Source organism: Rhincodon typus, chromosome 18 (genome assembly GCF_021869965.1).
Source record: "Rhincodon typus isolate 14 chromosome 18, sRhiTyp1.1, whole genome shotgun sequence".
Classification (NCBI taxonomy): domain Eukaryota; kingdom Metazoa; phylum Chordata; class Chondrichthyes; order Orectolobiformes; family Rhincodontidae; genus Rhincodon; species Rhincodon typus.
The window spans coordinates 16,174,213-16,184,693 of NC_063349.1; the positions used below are offsets into that span (position 1 = coordinate 16,174,213).

Below are 10,481 nucleotides of genomic sequence, written 5' to 3' on the forward strand. Positions count from 1 at the left end.
TGAACAAATACTCCTGCAGCTCACCGATCACTGCTCCCCCTCCCCCGCAACCCAACCCACTCCATACCTGAAATTTACCCCCACATTCCTCCTAACCCTTAGGTTCCAAACTGTGGGTTATAGCTTGATAAGCAATTAGGATCATAAGCTCTGAGGCACCAATGATACCTGTGAAGAGGAGAACTGAAAATTGACAGTCCTGGGGTCAGCATGAGGACCTTAAAATGTACGCCATTCTTTTACTTGTGTGTCTGCCCTGAACCAATGTGTTTGGGAACTCATTGCTGACACCAGTAGGGTGTGTAAAATGCTAGATGTCTTGGTTGTTTAAGTTGTGCCTTTATCCCTGCTGTTCTAACATTAACCAAAATACCAACTCTCCCCATGCCTCACCCCAAATGTGAAGCATTCAAATGCAATTATCAAGAACTGCCTAATTCTGTACTGTTGGACACATACTCCAACAACTTGCATTTCAATAGCATCTTTAAAGTAGGAAAGCATCCCACGGTGCTATACAGGAGTGTAATCAGACAAGAAGTGAGACTGCACTTTATCAGCAGATTCTGAGAGGGACAGTTGACTGCTTGATCAAAACGCTGAGTTTTAAATTGGGTGATAAAGGTGGAGAGCCGTAGAGGTTTTAACAAAGGAATTCCAGTTGTTACAGCCTCAGCAGTTAAACGTGTGTTCACCAGTGATGGACTGAAAGGAGTAGGTCTTCAACAAGATTCCACTTTCTGTCTTGCAGGATAAATGCTTTTCATGATTCTGCAGAATACCACATGCCAAATTTCTAATCTATTAGTGTTGGCCCCAAGTTAAAATGTCCTTCTTTATACTAAAAGCTTGATGCTTTTATATGGAAAATCAACCAAACCATTAACAAAAGCTGAATTCCACAACTGGCCTAACTCTGTAGAAAGTGATTGGCTTCATGTTGAGAACTTGAATGGGATACCATCTGTATTCATTGACTGCACTTGGCATATGAAAGTAATATTTAGTTATGTTGCATTTCATGAAGTATAATTCACCTTCCAACCAAGAATACAAATCTGTCAAGTTCTCACTAATTTTTTCTTTGGTGAGTGGAGGTATTATGTTTCTAACTATTAAAGGCAACTTCTGTTCCGTTATTGTCATTGGTTTCATATCTTTACTTCCAGCCGATTGACCCTGACAATCCTGGAATTGCATTACATCCTCTAACCACCCATTCTGTCAACCAATCCATAGTAATCTAGCCAGATCATGTGTAGTTTAGTTTAGACAGACCATCAAAAAAAAGGTTCTTTGTGGATTTTTCACATCGAAGGGAGAATTAGTATTAATGAACCTTTACAAAAAGAATCACCTACAAATTAGCCTTAATGACCATTTCTACAACTACATTTCTGTTACTCTTTAAAGTAGTTTCATTTAAAAACATTTATGACCAGTGGCCACAACAGAGGAACTGGGCCAAAGGATTTGCTAATTTAATGATATGAAGGTACTAGGTTCACACAAATCAGATGAGTTAAGAACTTGCTGAGGCATCCCAGGTGACTGAATATGATATTAGTATTTATTTATTCATACCCTTGCACTATTTCCCTGAAGGCATCAATTTTAATTACTGTTCAATGAAGAATATATTTAGCATGAAAGAAGTAATGGCATATATTTACAATTGGTAATGATATTTAAGGAGTCTGATTTCATGTGAAGACGGTGGTGAGTTGCAGTCTAGCTCCATAATGTTTGTTCTCTGCCAACTTAGCCAAATAACCATTGGTGATGAGTGAAGTTAGTTAATCTTCAGTTCTGTTCTTCCGTGAGGACATCACACACGAGCTGAAATCTGCCCTTGAATCAGAAAATTGGATAAGCACTCAACCAGTCAGTCAGCATCTATGGAGAAAGAGATCTGCAGTTCTTTCGGTTTTTACAAAGTTAATATTGCAGGTTAATGACGTTTCATCAAAAGTGGAGGAGTTTTGAGATTACAAGTTTTTAAACAAGTACAAAATCAGCAAAGAGGATGTGGGAATAACCATGGGAAGGTACGTGGTAGGGTAAAAGGGAGCACTGATTAAATGACAAAAAGAAATTCTTTCCATGTCTACATGTTTCCAGTAAAATGACTCTAAATATTAATTGCGAAACCAACGTATAACTCTCCATATCATGGGGCTGCTGGGATAATTGTAGTGCAGTTTCTATTACTGCCAGGTTAACTCAGCACTGACCAGAAAGAGATGGTGAATTTTAATGATAAACCTCATGTGCTGTCTTCAAGCCGATACATTGTTTCAGTATTGCAGTGAGTGGTTAAATGACATGGAGGAGCTAGTGAGTCCCTATATCTGCAGATCCCGCTACAAAGGGTTTCATAAAAATGATAGAAAGTGCAGCAGTGGCAGACTATTTTGCATTAATCCATACATTTCACAAAGATTGAATGGATAGAAAGAAATGAATGATACTTACCTTTTATCCCCGTGAATAACGCGCTTGACAATACTGTATAAAGTAAATTCAATAATTGGTGAATTAAATTAAGGGTGATATTTGCAGATCCCATACAAAATTTGAAACCAGGTAAAAATAGATTTAAAGACGTCCATCTCCAAAACTCCCAAATATACTTACTTTGATAGGCATTTGATCCAACTTAAAAAATATATATTTTCTCCTTTTAAGTATGGATACACCTGAAGAGAATAGCAAACACAAATAAAAATCAATTGTTTCACGAATGAGTTGAAATTCTGTGAACAGTTATATAGGAATACATTTGATTATTTTCTGCCCTGCAAGGCATGTTTGTGGGCAGGGGAGATTGTCAAATATGAGGGATATTACTGAAGTATGTTCTATAGTCTAATAAGTGAGCAGACACTGAAGTTGGCAGCAAAAGAAACCCAAGAACTGTGAATGATGGAAATCAAAAACAAAAACAGAAATTGCTGGCAGCATCTGTGGAGAGAAAGCAGAGTTATTGTACAGATACTAAAATTGGCAGCTTGCCTATCATTTAAAAATAAGTAATTGATGTTCAATTGTAGTTCTTACCAACCCAATCGTTTGGAATATTATACTATAATATGGTTGGGATGAGAGTGAACATGCTGTTGTTTTACTGTTGGGATAGTTATAGCACCATTCAGGGGGTGTTCCATCATGTGCATCGGCAGACCCACTTAAAATATTACCTGTCTCTGTATTCTTCCTTGCCTGGCTTCAAAATTTAGGTCCCTTTCCAACACTATCTCTCAATGCTGCCTTGTCCCTCCCCACTCTGAAAGCAGAGGACTTACCTGGTTCCAGGACCCATTAAAGGTCTGTGTGGCCAGTGGCTCCAAAGGATAGGATTTCCTCCCACTCTCAGTTTGTTTAACCTGTGCACAGCATTGAGGGACAGACACCTATTAGGCACATCAGCTGCCAGCCAACTTATCTTGCATCAAGGGGAGAGAGAGCTGCCTACCAGAATTCTACACCACCCCTTCCACCCCACCCCATGTAGATCCTGTGCAGAACAGAATTTTTAGTGTTTACACAAATGAATTAATAGAAATGAAAATTATTGATAAATCGTTACCATTCATGGAACAATGACAGCAAGCAGCATGAAGCTGAAATCTTTATCTCACATCAATCCTTGACACATTTCCTATACTTTTGCAATTGTGACAGGATAGATTTGCAATCAATGAGCAAGAATTACAGATACTGACATTTTTTGAGGAATTTCACCTTGAAGAGTGAAAAATAAATTTATACAATGCTTTAGCCTGTAAGAGTTTGTAATAGGTAAGAGATGACCCAGTACTTGTGCAATTTTTACTCCTGTTCTCCCCCATGAGAGAAGGGAGAGATATAATGGTGGTCTAAGTTCATAAAGCTCAATTTACTTGTCCACAGGTTAAGCCAATTGTAATGGCTCCCCATCCAAGTGGCCATCTCACATTTGTGACAATACTATGACCTTACGAGGTGTATTTTGTCCTTTTTTTTATGAAGACATATTGAAGACAGAGGTACCAAGCAGTCTGCTCCAATTCAATGAAGTAAACAGCTTATGAGGCCTTGGGGTCTTTTTAAGTTGGAACAATAGAAGCGGCCTGAATATGTGGGGTCAAGTTCCCAGAGAACTAGTCTGTTTTTTGGTTTTAGTCCTCAGTAGCAGTTGCTGGCATCTTGAAGCTGGATGTGGAAGCCCTTATTCCTCTTTCTAAAAGCTGGGGTTCTCTTTCTGCCGCTAGAATTGCATGTGAGACGATCTATTTTACTGAATTTGCCTTTGCCAAGGGTGTGTTTATGGATGTTACTATATTGGAACATTTAGTTAATGGTAGTTAATAAATATTGTTACTTTGTTAAGCATTTTGATTGAGTTACAGTTAAGCCAATTCCTTTCTTTTATTTTTATTTTCTTGGTATTTTAACCATAGAGGAAAAAAAATGTGTTTTTTGCTTAAAGTCGAGTAGTTTGACCAATCAAATTGCTTCTAGAATGCAATGCCTTAAAATAAGAAAAAGTTAGGGACTAGGCTATCTTAATATATTTTGAAGGAGTTTGGTCTGGTCCATAAAAGCATTTTTAAAAGTTTACCCTGATGTTACCACAATCCACCCACAACTGTGAACAAAAACAAAGTTGCTGGAAAAGCTCAGCAGGTCTGGCAGCATCTGTGGAGGAGAAAACAGAATTAACGTTTCGAGTTCGGTGACCCTTCCTCAGAACTGATGGTGGCTGGGAAAATGTCAGTTTATATGCAGAAAATAGGGAGGTGGGTGGGGTAGGGAGTAAACGATAGGATAGAGCCCAAAGAGAGAGAAAGACAGTTGGACAGACAAAGGAGTTGCTAACGATCAGGCTGGGAGGGTGAATAGTTGTTAATGGGGACTGTTAGTGACTAACAACAGGGGGTGTGTAGTAGCAGGCTATGTGGTAACAAGGCCTGGTGTGTGGGGTGGGGGGCTGGGACATGGGAGAGTTTAGGCCCTAAAATTATTGAACTCAGTATTGAGTCCGGAGGGCTGTAGGGTCCCCAAGTGGAAAATGGGGTGTTGTTCTTCCAGCTTGCGCTGGGCTTCACTGGAACACTGTAGCAAGCCGGAGACAGAGATGTTGGCCAGGGAGCAAAGTGGTGCATTGAAGTGGCAAGCAACAGGTAGTTCAGGGTTTTTTTTGCGAGCAGAACATAGATGTTCTGCGAAGCGGTTGCCAAGTCTAAGCTTCGTTTCCCCAACGTAGAGGAGACCACATTGTGAGCAGTGAATGCAGTAGACTAGATTCTTGGAAGTGTAGGTGAAGTGTTGCTTCACTTGGAAGGTATGTTTGGGCCCTTGGATACTGGGGAGGGAGGAGGTAAATGCGCAGGTGTTGCACCTTCGCCGCTTACAAGGGAAGGTGCCGTAGGGCTCTGGGGAGGTGTTGGGGGTGAAGGAAACATGGACCAGGGTGTCCCGGAGGGAACGGTCCCTGCGGAAGGCGGACAAGGGAGGGGAGGGGAATATGTGTCTGGTGGTGGCATCTTGCTGGAGGTGGCGGAAATGGCGTCTGATGATCATCTGGATGTGGATACTGGTGGGATGGTAGGTGAGGATGAGGGGAACCCTATCGTTGTTGCGGGAGGGAAGAGAAGGGGTGAGGGAGATGGGTCAGACCCAATTGACCCTGTCGACAACGGAGCTGGGGAATCCTCAGTTGAGGAAGAATGTGGACATTTCAGAGGCTCCCTTGTTGAAGTTGGCCTCATCTGAACATATGCGACGGAGATGGAGGAACTGAGAGAATGGGATGGAGTCTTTACAGGAAGTGGGGTGTGAGGATGTATAGTCCAGGTAGCTGTGGGAGTCGGTGGGTTTGTAATGGATATTAGTGGCCAGTCTATCCTCAGAAATGGAAACAGAAATGTCGAGGAAGGGAAGGGAGGAGTCAGAGATAGACCAGGTGAAAGTGAGGGCAGGGTGGAAATTGGAGGCGAAATTGATGAAGTTTTCCAATTCTCGACGAGAAAGGGAAGCAGCACCGATGATATCATTGATGTATCAGAGAAAGAGTTGTGGGTGGGGGCCGGAATAGGACTGGAACAAAGAATGATCCACGTACCCCACGAAGAGACAGGCATAACTAGAGCGCATGCGGGTACCCATGGCAACCCCTCTTACTGAAGAAAATGAGAGGAGTTGAAAGAGAAGTTGTTGAGGGTGAGGACAAGCTCAGCCAAGCGGAGGAGGGTGGTGGTGGGTGAGGATGGTTCAGGTCTTTGCTCCAGGAAGAAGCGGAGACCCCTAAGACCCTCCTGGTGGGGAATGGATGTGTAAAGGGATTGCACATCCATGGTAAAGAGGAGGTGGCTGGAGCCGGTAAACTGGAAACTTTGAAACCGGCGTAAGGCATCAGATGAATCATGGATGTATGTGGGTAGGGATTGGACTGGGGGGAGAAGACTGAGTCAAGGTAGGAAGAGATGAGTTCTGTGGGGCACGAGCAGGCTGAAACAATGGGTCTACCTGAACAGTCCTGTTTGTGGATTTTTGGCAGGAGGTAGAAACGAGCTGTGCGGGGTTGGGGGACTATTAGTTTGGAAGCGGATGGGGGGAAATCACTGGATGAAATGAGATCCGTAACCGTGGTGGATACAATGGCCATGGTGGGGTCATGGTTCAGGGGAAGGTAGGAGGAGGTATCTGAGAGCTGGCGCTCAGCCTCTGCAAGGTAGAGGTCAGTACGCCAAACTACAACAGCACCACCCTTATCGGCAGGCTTGATGACAAAGTCAGGGTTAGATCTGAGTGCACGGAGTGCAGTCAGTTCGGAGGGAGATAGGTTGGATTTGTTGAGAGGGGCAGTGAAATTGAGGCGACTAATGTCATGTCGACAGTTCTGAATGAAAAGATCGAGTGCAGGTAAAAGGTCGGAGGGAGGGGTCCAGGTGGAGGGAGAGTGTTGGAGTTGGGCAAAGGGGTCTGTGGGGCGGGGAGAGGACTCTTGTCCAAAGAAATTTGTCCAAACAACTGTGGGTTGGCCCAGTTTAAGGATCTGCAGATGGATCAATAAAACAGTTAAAACATTGCAAGTAATTTTGTAAAAAAATTCATTATTTAATAATACATTATTAATTAACATGAACATTTGTTAGTCAGTTAGTTAGTTAGTCTGTGTGCATTTGTGGAAATGAACATATTCAGTGTTTTATCATTGTTCCACTTTAGCACCCATCACACTAAGGTTAGTCTGCTGGACAGGCATCTTGAACTGGTCATTGAAGTATAATTAAAGCCTTGGATATGGATTGTGCAGAAAACCAAGAAGGTGATTCTTTTGTTTGGTCTTTGTATCTGATTTTCCTGGTCGTGTTGTGTACAATTATATCGGGGCCATACAGATGACGGTATATCTAAACCAAGATGTGCAATTTTTCTTATGGACCTATAAACAATTCACTGTGATAGATTGGCACATTTTCCTTAACGTGTAAATTCCATTTATTTTGTGAAGGTCCAAGCATGTGATTATTTCCCACATTGTTTCTTAAAATGCCTGTCAAAAACCAGACTGAGTGTTACATTGTATTTAAGGGCATGTCAACAGATGATGTAGTGATAATGTTATGATTTGTACAGCAGCAGAGACGTCTTACATTTGTGGATCCCACTGTGAAGATGATTATGCCACTTAGCATCATAAATGCTTTTTTTTGTTACATGTGGAATATTTTATTCCCCAACTCTGCGATTTGATAGAGGAGGAAACTATAAGAATAAATTCATCATTTTTTTTCGAGAATAAGACAATGAACTTTGTCAAAACTCGGATAACCCGGCATTGATGGATAAAATACTGGAGGCTACTGGGTGCGATCTTCCAGTTGCAAGAAGCAGTATGGCTGGATGTAGGAAGGTAAAATAATTAAGCAGGGTGGTGGTGCCCCAGATACCTTCAACCCCTCTGAATTAAATCTTGGGTGGTAATTAATACCATAAGCTCCATCTTGTTGCCCCACTGCCAACTGAGGTCTTAAAAGGGTCAATTAATAACCAAGTAAGGACCAAATGGGGCCTAATTTCATATGGGCTGCAATCATCTCAGCTCCAGGTAGGACAAGGAAAAAGAGTAAGCCCAACAGACTGGTAAACCAACATGGAAAAGTGGGAAACTATTGATCTACACTAATTTGTGCACAATAAAGGAACTGGACAGAGTGTTATTGCTGAGAGCCTTCCCTTGTTTCTGGGACTCCAACCTCCTCTCCTCATCATGCCTAATCCCAGAAACCTACACCCATCTAAAAAAAGCATTGCCCTGACACGCCAATCCTGATGAGATTGGCTATTTTTCTGGCAGTAACCATGGCCTTCTCACTGGCATTGTTGAGTAAAGGACAACAGACCCCAGGGACAATCTTAAAGGAAGACTCAGTATTACCTGCCTCATTGGAGGATGATGCAGAGGACCATGCTCAGAAGAGTCAGCTGCCTGATACACCCAATGAAAACAGAAGAATGCACCCTGAGTCTTTAGTCAATTACAGACTTGAATTTGCAGAGACTGACTTCATGTAAGAAAAAGCCTCTTTCAGCCTATTCCAAATAACGGTCATTGTCTATATTAAGTATCAGAATTAGGCAATGATAAAGCATATCACATGAATAACTTAAAATGCATACACATATTTTATTTATATATAGGAGCACAGGTAAGTCCTCAATTGATACTCAATTAACAAGCTTAATTCTAAGTCTAATCTCTCTTTTGACTAAAAGTCACTAATATAGATTTATTTGTAAATTATTCTAACCATTTCAATTTAAAAGTGACAAACAACCTCTGATGACATGTTTCTGATATACTAGCTTAAAAAAGCAAGCCAGCTCACATATAACATTTTGAAAGTGCAGTTTACTGTCACAGCTATTTCAATAAATTGGATGAATTAACCCCATAATCAATCTGAAACCTGACATGCCTTTAGTAACGCCATTACTAGACCCTGTAATAACAGTGTGTTCAGAGTTAGATAACCCATACCTTGTGGGACAATTCAGCACCATCTGTCAGGGGTGTTCTGACACTTTTTTTCCAGTGGCTAAGAATACTGAGTATTTATTGTGGTGTTGAGGGTCATGAAGTGCAATGGTAGGCCAGAAGCTCTGAGTTAAAGTTCAACTTGTCCTAGACTTGTATCATGACATGTCTGAACAGATTGATTAAACCTTAGTTGATTGCGATTTTCTATCCATGGGACTCGTTCAGTTGCTGCTACACTTTGTTATGCTCAGTCAAAATTGAGGAAATCTAACATTTCAAGTCTGTCCTATTCTGAAAGCATTGTGTTGCAAATGTTGATGAGAAAGAGATTTCAAAATCACACAGAAGACTGAAAAACAAATTGTGTGCTATGTCACACAGGTTAGTTATGCAGTAATATGCTTCGTGGAGTCACATTTCCAAAATACCAGGTGGCACTATTGTAGTGCCTGAGTGATAATAATAGAATTCCAATGGTTTGATATTTTGCAATATTAAGCATTATTTATTTATAGATATTTTTAAATCAACCTGTTACTATACACAGATGGATTAGATGCGTCTTGAACCTGGGCCTCTTGGTCTAGAGGTGGGGATACTGCTATTTTACCATAAGAACCCTTCCAATGGTTTAAGATATTTTATGAGAATTAAACCCATACCCCCAGAGTAATTATTTTTTAATATTGTCTAATTGACCTGCTCAGTGGTATTATTGCGCATTTCTGGAGCAGGTGGCATTTGAACCCTGGCCTCCTGCTCCAGATGTAGGGACACTACCAGTTTAACACAAGAGCACTCTTCCAATGCTTTAAGAACACATGTGAAGATTGAAACAACTGCTATCTAAGAGTTCAGCATATAGGCTCAGTAAATACACATTAGGAGAAACTGGGCAGGCTGGATTCTTTATCCACTCATTTTAGCTTGACATACTAAAAGAAAGGAAAACTTGCATTTAGATAGCATTTTTCCTGACTTATTGGGTATGCCAAAGTACTTCACAGTCAATGATCTACTTCCTTGAAGTGTAGTCATTGTTGCAATGTAGTACAGTGCCTATCCTTGAAGGGCCTCGCTGTCTCTGAAATATTTATTGATTCACCATGTAACATTCCCTTAATGGAAGCAGTGATGGGTCTATTGGTAAATGTAATTAGATGATATGATAATCTAATAGAGAAACAGACACTGACATCGTTAAGATTAATTCTCTCCGAGCTATTTTTTGAAATGTGGCCATTAAACAACTTGGATAGAAAATCTAAAGTTGAATCAAATGATATATTAAACTCTTACTGGGTATTGACAACTGGTGAAATAATAATGCCAGTTTAGTTAAAATAAAACCTAATTATTTCCTTCAGGTACACAATGTACTTTTTAGTTTTCGCCTAATGTTTGCCCAAGGATTGCAACCAAAAGGAAATATTATGTTGGCAAAAAATAATTT

The 10,481-nt window shown here is 40.8% G+C and overlaps 1 long non-coding RNA gene across 1 annotated transcript; it reads right to left on the bottom strand.

Moving 5' to 3' along the window:
- Window positions 1-1,592: 1,592 nt before the first annotated feature.
- LOC125485323 lies at window positions 1,593-2,688 on the bottom strand. The gene is made up of 3 exons (XR_007264066.1): window positions 2,638-2,688; window positions 2,476-2,508; window positions 1,593-1,851 (listed from the first exon to the last, which is right to left on the bottom strand). It is a non-coding gene; the product is annotated as an uncharacterized LOC125485323 (long non-coding RNA).
- Window positions 2,689-10,481: the final 7,793 nt, after the last annotated feature.